Raw genomic sequence first — 13,555 nt, 5'->3', positions numbered from 1 at the left:
ATTAACACAAAATTGTAAGCTAACTATACTTCAATTAAAAAAAAAGAAAAGAATTAGATAAAAATATAATTTCTGCCTCATATGATTAGTATTTAATCTAAGGAAACATATGAAAGACTTAATCCAGTATTTAGTGCATCATAGTAAGCATTTAACAAAAATTAATTTCCTTATGCCTTCCCTGGCCTCACTTTCTATCCACTAAATTTCCACCCAAGGGACACAACTTTGTCATAATCCAGGGCCAACGGAAATGTAACACAGAGGCACAAGAGAAATAAGAGAAAAGATATACCACCCTCATGGAGAATGTCACATTTCTGTGAATTTCTTACCAATATTTATTTTTCTCCAGAGAGACTATAAAATTAAAGCCACTAATAACTGGAAAATGCAATTTGTTAGAAATTTTGCATTTGGTTAAGTCTGAGTAGAAGGAATGGAATCACTAACACCGTGTAACATGGTATGAGAAAGCCCTGTATCTGGCTGACCGATACCGTGCACAGGGAGTCCTTGATGGGGAAACTCACAGTGTTCTAGGAAGTCATGATAAAAAAAAAAAGAACCTTTGGAGGGAGGACCTTGGTGTGCTTTGTCATTTGTCTCATCCCCAAGTTCTTATTGAAAAGAAAACAGAAGAGGAAAAATTTATTTTTCAAGTAACCAAGTGTGAGTCACCTATTTATATTAAAGAACAAGTTGATTTGCCATCTGAAGGATAGCAGACGTGCTGAATTGCATGTTCTTTTGAACATAGCAATATTGGTTAATGAAACGGACGGTACTGCATGTAAACTATGGCATAAAGCAGACTGTCTTTTCTGCTGCCTGGTGTGCATCCTGCTGACCAAAAGATACTTTGTTCAGATTAAAACCAAGTGAACTACATCAGCTATCCCCACAATGCACATGGGTACACATCCTCTGGATGGAGTACTACACAGACTTTAAAATATTATTTTATAAAGACATGTAAATGTGGGGAAATGCATCTGTATTCATTGAAAGGCTCTAGAGATGCAATTTGACTATGTAAAATAAAAGCTTGGAAACATCCATTAAAATGTCAAGCGATTGTAGGGGTGATTTCATCTCTACTTGTTTTAATCCTAAGCGACATATACCACACAATGTAAATATTAGCTTTACAAGGCTATGGGACAGGAATAAATCCAGATCTTTCACTTTAATTTTTTGAATCAGGACCCTGGACGGGGGGATAAGTATAGCTCAGTGGGAGAGCCCATGCTTAGCATGCACGAGGTCCTGGGTTCAGTCTGTTGTTTAAGCCATCCAGTCATGGTGTCTTTTTATGCCAACCCTACAAACTAATAAAAGCACCTACTCTATGCGGACTTGAAGCTAAGCATAGCATGAGCAGAACAGACATGGCCCAAGACTTGAGGAGATGAGTTCAAGAGGAGAAATACTCTTTTCTCGTAGTCCCCACAGCCTCTTCACTCCAGGTTCTGCCCCAGTTCTTGGGAGACTCATTCCTATAATATGGAAGAGAGTTAGCATCAGCCTCTGACAGATGACAAGTGGAGGACAGGAGCTGGGGTTGGTTGGATGAGTGGAGAATTACTCCTCCTCACTGGGGCAACCCAACTGTAATGCAGATCTTCCTCCAGAGGGTGAATGTGAACCTCCAGGAAAAGCAGTTCCGCCCCCAAAATAGAGAGTAGTGGATGCTGGCACAAGGACAAAGAAGGACCCCACATCAACATATTTGTTATTTCATTCCGATCAAGATGCTGGAAGTAATAGATTTCCTTTGTTCTTTATATCATCCCCCACTAATTGCTTTTGACTCTCAACAGCAGTAAGCTGGGGATGACACACAAAAATGTGGACATTCACCACTCTGCCATCTTGAAGACCAAACAGAGAGTTGGTTTGATTGTCAACAGCAATAACAGAGAGTTGGTTGTTTTATAAATCATGGCATTGCAAAAATGAGATGAGGCCACTGGACGAAATTAAGATCAAGATCCTTTCTCTTAGCTGCCGTTGTGATAGGTGTGGCAGCTACTAGGAAGAGATAAAGAAAAACAGTGAGATGATTATGGCTATAAATGCCCTGTGAAATTCTTCTCTTGAGATGAATTTGTATGGTCACACTTCCAACTCCAAGCCAGTAAAATAATATTGGGTATACAATATTGGGTACTGGATTATTCAACAGTCTTCTCACTGAGCATCTCCACTCAGTGGGCTCACAGGCACCTCAGACCCAACATAAGCTAGAGAAATATTGCCTTAGGTCCTTAAGATCTTGAGAACCCAATACCTGGGTTCTGTGTTAAGTAACACCAGATTCAAAGGGCCATGTCCACTGCAAAGGATGGGAAGTTTCATGGGGAGTCAAAACACTACTCAAATAAATAGTCATTTAGATGGGAGATTGAGGATCCAGATGAGGAAAGGTGTTCTAACCATGCCAAAGACAACATGAGTTGCTATCTTTAGATGTCTACGGTGCAAGAAGGTAAGGAAGAGGCTGTTCTGCATCTTCAGGCTAGAAGTGATATTGATGGCTGACTGAAGGAAAATATAATTTGTAAACTCTTGCTTTGCTGCTTTATGAAAAGAATGGGTTTGAGATTTGAGCCTGAGTGAAGAAGCCCAGAAGGGAGTGGCATTTGGAAGAGCGTGCCAGGCTGCTTCAGATGAACTCAAGTCCTTGCTGGGGAGATTGCACTTAGACACTACATAAGTGAAACTCTGGGGGGATCGCTGGAAAATCAGAACAAGTGAGGGATTGGGAGACTAGAAAAGTGGAAATTTTAATCCTGATTTTCAACATTTTTATCAATGACTTGTATGGAGTTTTAAGGGACATGGACATCAAATCAGTGGACGATCCAAACTGCTAAGAAGAAAACATTGAAGATGTAAGATTGTTAAGCACTGCAGTTAGAAACAAAAACAGACAACAATAACAACAACAAAACCAGAATGGGGGAAACGTGGTGTAGAAGCACCACTGGAAATGTAGCTGATGGTTGACTCAGTCCAGAGCTACTGATAACACAACTGTGAACTTAAACTGCATTGGATGGAGTGGAAGCAGGTGATGGTCCTGGGTTCCCCTGTACTGATCAAACACAGCATCCAGTCCCAGGCACCAAGCTTTAAGAGAGGGCTTCTTAAACTTTTTGTGCCATGAATCTCTGGCAGTGTGATGAAGCCTATGGATGCCTACTCTGAACAAGCTGTGTAAATTCACAAAGTAAATAGAATTACAAAGGAAGCCAGTGATACTGAAATACAGTTTCATACAATTCTCATGATGATAGACAAGAAGGATCCAAACAGCAAAGTACCCCAGACTACTTCATAAAGAACATAGTTTGCAGACATTTAGTCTGGAACAGGGAAGACAGCATGGGAGGAATGGGAAGGGGGCAAGGGGTGAGCATAAGTGAGTGAGATCTGTGGCAGTGTTCAAGCACAGGCTGGTCAGTGACTTCCCAGGGATGGGAGAGAGAGTTCTCGCCTTGAGAGTCTATGGTTGGATCAAAGCCATCCCTGGACCTTGGCCCATCTTGGGAGAATCACACTTGGACTAGATGATTTGTTTCTTGGGATCTAAGGTGAGGTAGGAGCTCTTCCGGCAAGGCAGAGACTGTCTAAGCTGGCAGCCAGCAGGCATTCTTGGGCGCCGGCTCTGGTTGTAAGCTTTGTTGTTCATGTGTCAAAGTTGACAGCTCCTGGGTAGGAAGATGTCCGGGGAAACAAACTTGCTGTTGACAGCACAGTGATCTGCTGGAGCTCAGCATCGAGCACAGCGTGAACCTCCTCAAGGTAGGTGCCCCTCCCTGGACCACCCCCACCACATCCCTATCAATCCATTTGCTAACCCACTGCTTTGAGATAACCACCTCATCTCCCCCGATGTCCTGCAGGGTAGGAGCCTTGTTCCACCTCTCACTGATTCTGTGGTGTCTAGTACTCTACCTGACACATGGTAGATGTTCAGTACAGGATGGCTGAGTAATGGCTTGAATGCAAGTGTTTCAAAATGTTTTTCAAATGTGAGTTCATTTTGCAAAGGGAAGTACATACACACAAACACACAAACACACACACACACGCACACACATGCACACAATCAATTGACCTATTTTGAAATCCTTTGAAATTTGGGGCCAGCGAAACACTCCTAAAGGGCTCTTCATTTGCAGGCCGCTTTGGGGAACACACACACACACAAACACACACACACACACACACACACACACACACACATTGTAGCCAGATTCTGGACACTGAGTATCAAGTAAATATCAGCTGGACATTAAGATTTTGAAAGTCATCATTTGGTCGTTTGAAAAGGTAGGACTAAGGATAGACTCTGTCTGCCTGAGTTTTTCCCATTTTGCCAGGAACAACCTTTTTACACTCCTCCGAATGTCTCGAGGGGGCCTCTGAAATAGCTATTATTTATCTTTCAATTATTTTACATTTTAAGCTATTTGTGTATCCTTAAAAAATATGACCATCTGTCTCTTATCTGTGGCAGGGACTAACCTACAGCAACCAAGAAAATGCTATCTCCCAGAGAAGATAACTTTCTTACCCGGCTAGAAAAAATACTGGCACCCTGGGACACGCTTGCAAGCTGCAATTCACACCCAATTCCTAAGTTTTATCTGAAACTTCTTGAGAAGCCCAAGGACATGTTTTGTTCCCTGGTTACAAAATTCAGATACACATTCCCATGGTTGTCAGCAAAGCCACAAACCCCAGCAAGGTTTTACACTCCCTATTAGCCAGGAGTGCAGATAAGTGACCAAATGAACAGGACCATATAATACAAGAGAGGGGGGCATGAGAATGAAGCCATGGATATGAGGGGACAGAGCAGAGAGTCAGATAACCCAGCCTGGCTCTTTGCTAATTCTATGACCTTGACACATTTCTTAAACTCTCCACGCCTTGGGTTCCTCAGTGCAAAATGAGGTTAGCAACGTCAGGACGAAATGAGTCACAGGAATACTGTATGGAACTGCACCTGGCCCAGAATACATAGTATTAGTCATTATTATGATGAATTTGACCAGGGCAGGACTTTTTTATTTGATTATCCCCTGCTGTACACCCAGCACCTAGAGTAGTTCCAGGCACATGGCAGGCACTCGGTAAACATTTGTGAAATGAATGACTACATCAACAGCTCGACTACAAAGAGGACTCCTTTCCAAGAAGTCTGTGATTCATTCCTGCTATGAGATAATCTGAATTCTCTTCCGCCCTTAGGCCCTCAACCACACCAAACAGTAGTTACTGCTAAATCCAAAGAACTTGGGTTGGCATGCACTAAATGCTAATTTCCAGATTAATTCACTCCTGAGAAAAAGTGATCTTAAAACGTGATTCGGATGAGGCGTTTATGAGATTCACCTAACATCCATTTCCTGCTTATTCTTTCAGATCCATCTCTAGCGTCTGGTGTCTTTAGTAGTGGTTTGGTTGTTTAGAGAGTCAGAATGATTGTTCTGGTCTGGAATTAGAAGGTAACCATCTTATTAAGTGAAAGTCATTAAGATTTCGCCTTCATGGCCAGCGTGGATCCAGTGAATATTTAGAGGATTTTATATAAATGGGTCCTTCACTCATTTAGTTTTTTTCAGTAAGATAAAAAGAAAGAGTGAACATTTAAAAATGACTTGAAATGCCCAAAGTGGTGAGCAACGCAAGGCGCAGAGGGGCGGTGTGATAAGCCCACTTTCAAGTCAAATTCTTTGTCCAAGATTTGGAAGAACTTGGCAGGAGAAATACTCATTCCTGCAGAAGGCTACGCCTCATGTTCCTCCACCAATAACTGAGGTCTGCTACAAGGCTTCCTATTGTTTCCTGATCCTTAGATATGCCCCCTTGGCCTGACTGGTTTTGAGAAAAACAAAAACCAAAGAAACCTATCTCACAAGGGGTGCTTAGTTACACACTAACTTAATTCTGGATAGGTGTTAGTGACTGCTGCATAAAATGTTCCATAAAAAACATTATTATTAATATCCTTAATTAAGACAAAAACAGTTGCAGCACACAGATTCAGCCAAATGAGTAAAATTACAGATTAGGTAACTGGGTTGCTAAGCAATATTACATCCTCATTTTACTTAATTGCTGTAATTAGCATCTCCCTGCATATGCCACAGTGCAAGCCACCAAAAAAAAAAAAAAAAAAAAAGAAAGAGGAAAGAAAGAAAAAAGCAACTGGTTACTGGTCAGGTCACATCAGTGGTTCTGGTGCTCCTCTTGAATACTTTTTTTTCATCAACTGGCCACCCCAGGGGGGGTCCAGCAGTCAACAGACTCTTCAGGCAAGAATGAGGGGGAAGAATCATTAGCAAGCGCCAAACTATCAGACAGGAGGGGCTGCCCGGGAATGAGCATGCTGCCCCTCAGCCAAGAATAACTGAACACCCGCCTCATTTCTGTCTTCTAAACGTCTTTCATCTGAATCTGGTGGCAAGAGAGTTAGGCAAGTTCCCATCTCTTGCAAAGCTGATTATCACTGAGGGATACTGAGTGTAAGCAAAGACCAATCTAACATGGAAGAATGGGCCACAGGGCAGATTGGTACCTGGTTTTGACTACTGAGTGGCATTATCCAGGTGAACTTCCAGAGACACGTGATCATTCTCCATCCATTCCCCATGGCTTCATGACCTTTCACAGCCAGCTGCCAGCAGCTGGAGGGAGGAAAGTAGATCCCCACCTACTATGTGGAAGGTTGCACTGATACACTGTCTCATTCAGCCTCCGCAATGACTGTTTGACAGTGTATTACGAGCTCCACTTGACAATCAAGGAACCCATGGTTCTGTGCGGTAAGGTAGCTGTCCAGCACCACAGAGTGAGTGTGCAGAATTTGAATCCAGGTCCACATGACTACAAAGTCTATATTCTTTCCAGTATGCCAGGAAAAAGGGGCCAAACTCCAGCTGGTCAATTATAGGTTGGAAGGAAATTAAAGTGAGGGAGGATGATGAAGATTTCAGGTCATCCATGGATTTAACTCATCCATGTACCTTCCTTCTCCAGGAACAAAGAAGACTTACAATCTGATAAATCCTGTCACATCATGATCGTCCAATGTCTTGGTAAATTTTTTCCTCTAAAGGTAATAGTCTTTATATTATTTAGCAATCTTAGAACTCTAACTTTTAGATACATTCCTTGATTTGTCTGGTTACCCTCTTACATATTCTCCTAGCATAGGAGAATATGCTACCTATGCTTTAATTAGTTCAACATATATCACAATGTGTATAGAATACATATTATAAAAAGATTTTCAAGAACTTCTCCATGTAAGGCAATTAAAATCAGTCCTCATGTACTAAGAAAATAAAACCGTGAATGAATAGCTCTTATCACACTTGGATTTTATTGCTCACATTTTGCTTTTTTCCCCTCTAACTCCCCTACCATCAGCCCCTAGTACAATGTTGGCCTCTAACAGGAGCCTGTTAAGTTTCTTAAACTGACCTGAACATTCTGGCTCTGAGGTGGAAGCCATCAACCACCTGCAATGTGGTTACAAGTGGCATTCAGAACTAGCTTTGGTGTGTGAGGTAAGGGGTTCTGGGCTCCCTATTTCCATCTCACACTTCCTTCTCCCTACAAACACACCAACAACTCTTAATTAGCCCCGTCCTTACATCTCAATGACTTTAAGACACTACAAGTCCCTGATAAATGCAGTATTACAAATAGGATCAAATAGGTCCAATTACTTCTCAGTCATTCATACATTAATTTCAGTTATTTTCTCCAATATTAACAACAGCTAGCATTTATCAATCCCTTATTATATCTCAGTTATATGCTGAACGCTTACATGTACAGTCTCAATCAGTCCCAGCAATGCCTGTGTGACGCAGAAAGATGCTACTACCCTCTTCATGAAGATGAGGACACTTGGTTCACACAGAGTAATATTTTGCCCAAAATCATCTTGCAACTAGAGATCTCAGAATTTGACCACTGGTCTGTCTGATTCCAAGGTCCATGAAACTCTTCACTCTGCCAATCTCCCACTCAGCACCTCTGAAGAGCTCCTGGCTCAGCAGGAGGGAGGGCGGGAGGCTGACAGGGTGAACACTAGGTACATGAGAACACAGGGCCTGGATGGACGTGTGGGCAAACCCCACACTTCTCAGTTTGACAGAGTGCAGGTTCTCGGGCATGTCGATCCTTTTACACTCCCCTAGGGAATGCCCATGGAACATTCACATTCTCTAAGAGTGAGGGGGCCTCCTGGACTTAGCGCGAAAACCACGGGCTGATTATAATTTCATATTTGACAGATGCAACTGGCCAGACTTTCCCAGTGGAAAGCCTTTCGAAATGTCTGAGGCTGGCCTGAGGCATCAGCTACTTTAGCACTTAGAAACAGGTTAGTTCCTTAAGCACCAAAGATTACCTGACACGTCCAGTAGGAACGCTCGGGGTCTTCAGCTCCCGAGTAATATTAAGGAGAGCAGTGCATATCCATCAGTTCCTTTTTTTCAGCTACCCCAAGCCCACAGCTCAGAGAACTGGGCTCAGAGCAGCGTCATTCTTTCCACAAGCTCTGTGCTTCTGAACCTTTCCCCAACCACTGGGGCTGGACGGGCAGAATTTCTGCGTTAACCCTCTTCTAGAATTCCAGAAATATTTCAACCTTAATCCTCGTTCTCAGGAGACCTATCTCACTTGCCAATTATGACAATGGTGACAAACAACCCACACATTCCACACGGGCAAGGCTACTTTTTTTTTTTTTTTAAATATTCAGCAACATTAAATATGCTTTGGCTAAGCAAAAAATGTTTTCCCAAGAACTCATAAAAAGCTGAGGGATGAGAATAGCTAAAATTACAACATGTTTGCAAACTTCCTCAGCATACTGCTATGAATTGCACCATCAGTGCACAGAGGTACCATGGAAGTTTGTCAGTGGGAGAAGTGAATGCCTGTGAACTTCTCTGTGTGGCAGCTGACACTAAGAACCTGTTGTGAGCATTTCTCATGCCACTGCTATGAAACACAATCAAATTTTCATCTTCCAGAAAAATATAAATTAGATGTGCCTGGGCCTAAAAAAAAAACCCTAAACAAATAAACAAATCAACTATGAACTGTCTGGGCTGAGTGATAACTTGATTTTAGAAGAAACCTGTTTCCTGCTGGCTACTACCCCAGCCAATTCTTCTTGCTTAAGGGAAAGACTCTCCAACATTCTAAGTGATGCTTCCCAGCACTGCTAAGGCAAAGGGAGGGGGACTGACAGCTGCCCAGTCCTGCCATGTGCCAAGCATTACGCTAAATAAGGTTGTACTAATGTCATTGCTATGCAGTGACTTCCTGTGCACTGGAGAATCCATGAAATGGAGCACCATGCAATCAGTCAAAGGAAGCTGGGGTAGAGGGCAAAGTACCAGTGGAAAATGCCTGCGTGATTATGTCAGGGGAAAAAGCAGGACAGCCATACTGCACATTTGAGTTGCTGCTGACTGTGAGCACCTGGATCCAGGACTGCCTTTGAATTAATTCATCAGTGGTCATCACAGCTTGAGAAGAAAAAAACCAAGTCCTTGCTATGGCGTTTCCCTCCCACCACGACCCCTGGGAGTATGCAAAGCAGCAGTGGTTCTCATCTCATCTGCCTGCATCCGAAACACCTGGAAGGCTTGTTAACCCACCTCCACAGTTCCCGATTCAGCTGGCCTGAAGTGGGATGGAGAACCTGCATGTCTAACAAGTTCCCAGGTGGTACTCACATTGCTGTCTGGGGACCAGACTTTGAGAACCCCTGGTCTAAGTCATGGGTAGAAACTCCAGGTCTCTGAGAGCTTCCCTAGCTCTGTCCTCGCTCTGTTCTGTGATCTGAGTGGCCACTTATCCATGATGAAGTGGTCAGGAGAGCTAAAGGAAGATTTATATGATCCACTCAGCAAAGAGCCACCAAAACTCCGGGGAATAGGACACACGCTCCTGGGAGGCTGCAGAGACCTGTGGTCAAGAAGATGGACTCGTGTGGCTGTGGGTAAATTACTTACTCTCTTAGCACCTCAGTTTACTCAGTGAAATAGGAATAAAACCTAAACCTCGTTGGGCTGTGAGGATTAAACGTGGTAACCTTGAGGGCTGCATCCGCCTGGTGCTTGTTAAAAGCACAGACTCCCAATTCCTAACCCTGCCCTCCTGAGCCAGAATTCCCAGGACAGGGTCCTCAGGACCAAACCTTTAATAAATATCCAGGTGATTCTTAAACTGGGCAAGTTCTGCATGCTCAGATAGAATCCATGGAAAGCCCTTGGCCTTGATCTATGCTCCGCCCTCAAAGGTCAGCCACTGGTTTATTACCACCTGGGTCAATTTGCAAATGGCACCACCCTGGCCTTCTTGATAATGTCACCCAGCATGATTAATTAGTAGACACCTTACCCTATAAAAGTTTTTTAGAAGACATGGCTCTGTATCCACAAATAAAAATTAATTGAACAGTACACTTCAGATTTGTGTACAGGACTGTTTATAAATTATACCTCAATAGAAGGTTTTCAAAAGACAATTTTTAAAAAGACATGACCCCTTCTTTAGAGAAATACGCTCTAGGGGAAGACAAATAATGCTACTAGACAGGATCTGTGCCCAACTGCTCATCTGTAGAGGGCCCGGCGCCACATGTGAATGTATGGGACACACAGGAAGTAAATGAAAGTCACTTGATGAACTGCAGTATGTGACTGGAGGGGCACAGGTACTGGGGAAACTTCTGTAAGGGAAGGATCCAGAGATTCCCTTTGAATTCTACCACATCTGGCAGTAGATTTTTCTCCAACAGCCTCAGCCCAGCCTCCTGCCTTAGAGAAGCAGCTTTATCTGCAAGGACGGAGTAGTTTCAGTCCTCAGCTGGGGTGAACCCTGCCCCACAGCCTGAAGCTACGAAGAGGCCACCTCTCTCCAGCAGGATTCCACGGGGCAAGGGAGGGGTCATTTTCCTGGCTGTTTGTTTGCTTTCCAAAAGTCTTTTTCTAGACACATCCACAGGGTCGAGGACAGAAGCTGACCATGACCAATGTGTGCAAATCATGGTGGCTAATGAACAAGCCAAAACCTATTCTCCCAAAGTGCATCTCTCCCTGGGCTGCAGAGGGCAGCATCCGCCAAGTGCGTTTAACAGATGGGGACTTGGAAGGAGGGAGGTGGACTGACTGGCCCGGGGTTAAGCACTGTTCAGGTGGGAGGAAATCGAGGACGGAAACTCCAGGGCTTCCATTTCTAGGCTTCTGCTCAGGGCAGCCGGCACCTCACCTACTAGCTCGAGGGGCTGAATTAAGAAGAAACAGCCAGGGCTGCCTTAACATCTTACCTCTTCTTCACCAGCTTCTGGGTGGAAATCGGGGTCATGATTAGGAGTCTAATTTTGTCATTGCTCATAGGGCTAATATGTACATAAAATAACAAATTTTTACTTTGTAGTTCAGTAATTTGGGAGAGAGGTAGTGAGTTGGGAGGTCAAGGATCGCGGGTGCCTCTCCTTTTTGCTTAGATGGTAGACACTGATTTTTTTTAATGTCACATCTTCTGTTCTAAATGAGTACAGTTTACACCGAACGGGGTTTCCATTTTCTATTTCCGTATCAGACACAGGCTTACAGTTTTAGGCTAGTCATACGTTTTGCTCACAATCTAGACCTCGTGAGCCTGTGACAGGTGATTCTGGTGCCCCACCCAAACCTACTCAGATACCATATACTGTCTGTGCACCCAAGCCTCCTTTATGGGTTCATATCCATGACTTTCTTCACTGAGTGCCTTTGGTGCCCTGCTTGCGCACACAGTCTGAAGAGTCTGCAGGATGAAAAGCCCGCCAGGCAGCCTGAGCTTGTGACGGACTGCTGTGGGAGCGTGCAAGTCCAGTCACTTGCCCAAACTGGGACAAATTCTGAGGGAGTCACTTATGTTCTAGGGCAGTGCTGTCCGATAAAACTTTCTGCGATGACAGAAATGTTCTAGATCTGTGCTGTCCAAAATGGTAGCCACTAGCCACAACTGCTGAGTACTTGAAATGTGGCGAGTGTGACTGAGGAACTAAATATTTTAAATCCCGAACGAATAAATGCATGCACCCATTAGTCAGAATGGAATGAAAAAGCAGGGTCCTCGGGACCAAATCTTTAATAAATAGCCAGGTGATTCTTAAATTGGGCAAGTTCTGCATGCTCATATAGAAGCCATGGAAAGCCTTCATTAGAAAGCTCAGAAACTGTAAGGAGAAAGCTACATATTAGGGTAAGTTTTTATTTTCAAGTTGCCTGAGAATTACCTAGATACTTTACCTTCTTGAAACGTTTATTCCTGAAAACCATTCCAAGAAGCATGAGTTCAATTTATCTTCTTAGTAAATGGAAGACGGTGATTGTGGTCTAATCTTTTTTTGGTTTTAATTATGGGAATGTCTCAGAATCTGAACATCAGAGCCTATGCATGAGGACTGCGGATATTAACTGCAGAAAGTGATGGGGTTTGAGCTGAATTTGAATGAACCCCAAGACGTAGCCTGAATCTTCATGGGAACATGTCAGGATGCTTTGATTCTGACTGTTGTGATTTTACTGTAAATATCAACTGCACTTTAACAGCTATCCTGCCCAAAATTTTGAGGCTTATGAGACTCAAAAATTAAATTACTATTTTATTTCATTGTGTTTATTTTGATTAATATCTAAGTGATCTAGGTGTGGTTCTTAGTCCCTGAAGGCTTCCTCTCTTCACCTCTGGGGCCAGTAATTGCCATTTTCAGGTTACCCTTGCTGTCTTCCTAATCATCCATGAGTGGAAGTAAGAGGGGTTTCAAGGAGCTTCAGCTCAGTTCACTGTTGTCACTTCAATTCTATGATACCATTTTGCTCTGCTTCTGGGTCTCACTCTCTTCCCTGTATCTGAACTTTGACTATAACCTGCTTGACACCTCAGTCCCTTCAGAATGGAGAACCCGTCTTGTTTCTGTCTATCTCTTGCTCAAAACACATGCCCCCTCAGTCCACTATGCTCTGTCCATCGGACCAAACTCCTTCCAGAGTTCACCCCACATTGTTCGGTACTTCATTCAATAGACATTTAAGGCCTCCAAATTGCCAGGCACTACACCAGGAAGCCACAAACATTAAATTAGCATGCGTAGCTTCTGGGTAGAGAAACAGAGGGGCCGGGAGTAAAGAAAACTCTACCCATTATCATAAAGCCCTTACAGAAAGGACTGACAACAGAAGCCGGGTCTAAAGGCAAGACTCTGGTCTGATGTGCTTTTGTGCTGAGGATACAGGCCTTTTAAGAAGGGGGCATGCATATGGTGCATTAGGATGAGGAACAATAAGTGTGCACTGAAGGTCCTAAGAAATGGAGAGACCTGGAAGCCCCACCTCCATGGGAAGCCTCCCACAGCTGCAGAAGCATTTGTTATGGCATCTTGTGCTGAGTCAGATTTAAAAAGCACAGTGGGACATTCCCATGAGATCTGTTTTGTGCCACCAAGTGAAGACCCTTGCTA

At 43.5% G+C, this 13,555-nt stretch overlaps 1 protein-coding gene across 3 annotated transcripts in view; it reads right to left on the bottom strand.

The window, feature by feature from the left end:
• SNTB1 (syntrophin beta 1) overlaps positions 1–13,555 on the bottom strand; it is a 199,939-nt gene that overhangs the window by 12,907 nt on the left and 173,477 nt on the right. The gene's annotated exons all lie outside the window — the stretch shown is intronic.

The sequence above is a fragment of the Camelus ferus genome, chromosome 25 (assembly GCF_009834535.1).
Source record: "Camelus ferus isolate YT-003-E chromosome 25, BCGSAC_Cfer_1.0, whole genome shotgun sequence".
NCBI lineage: Eukaryota > Metazoa > Chordata > Mammalia > Artiodactyla > Camelidae > Camelus > Camelus ferus.
The sequence above is the reverse complement of the archived record's forward strand: the minus strand, read 5'-3'. Positions and strand labels throughout refer to the sequence as shown.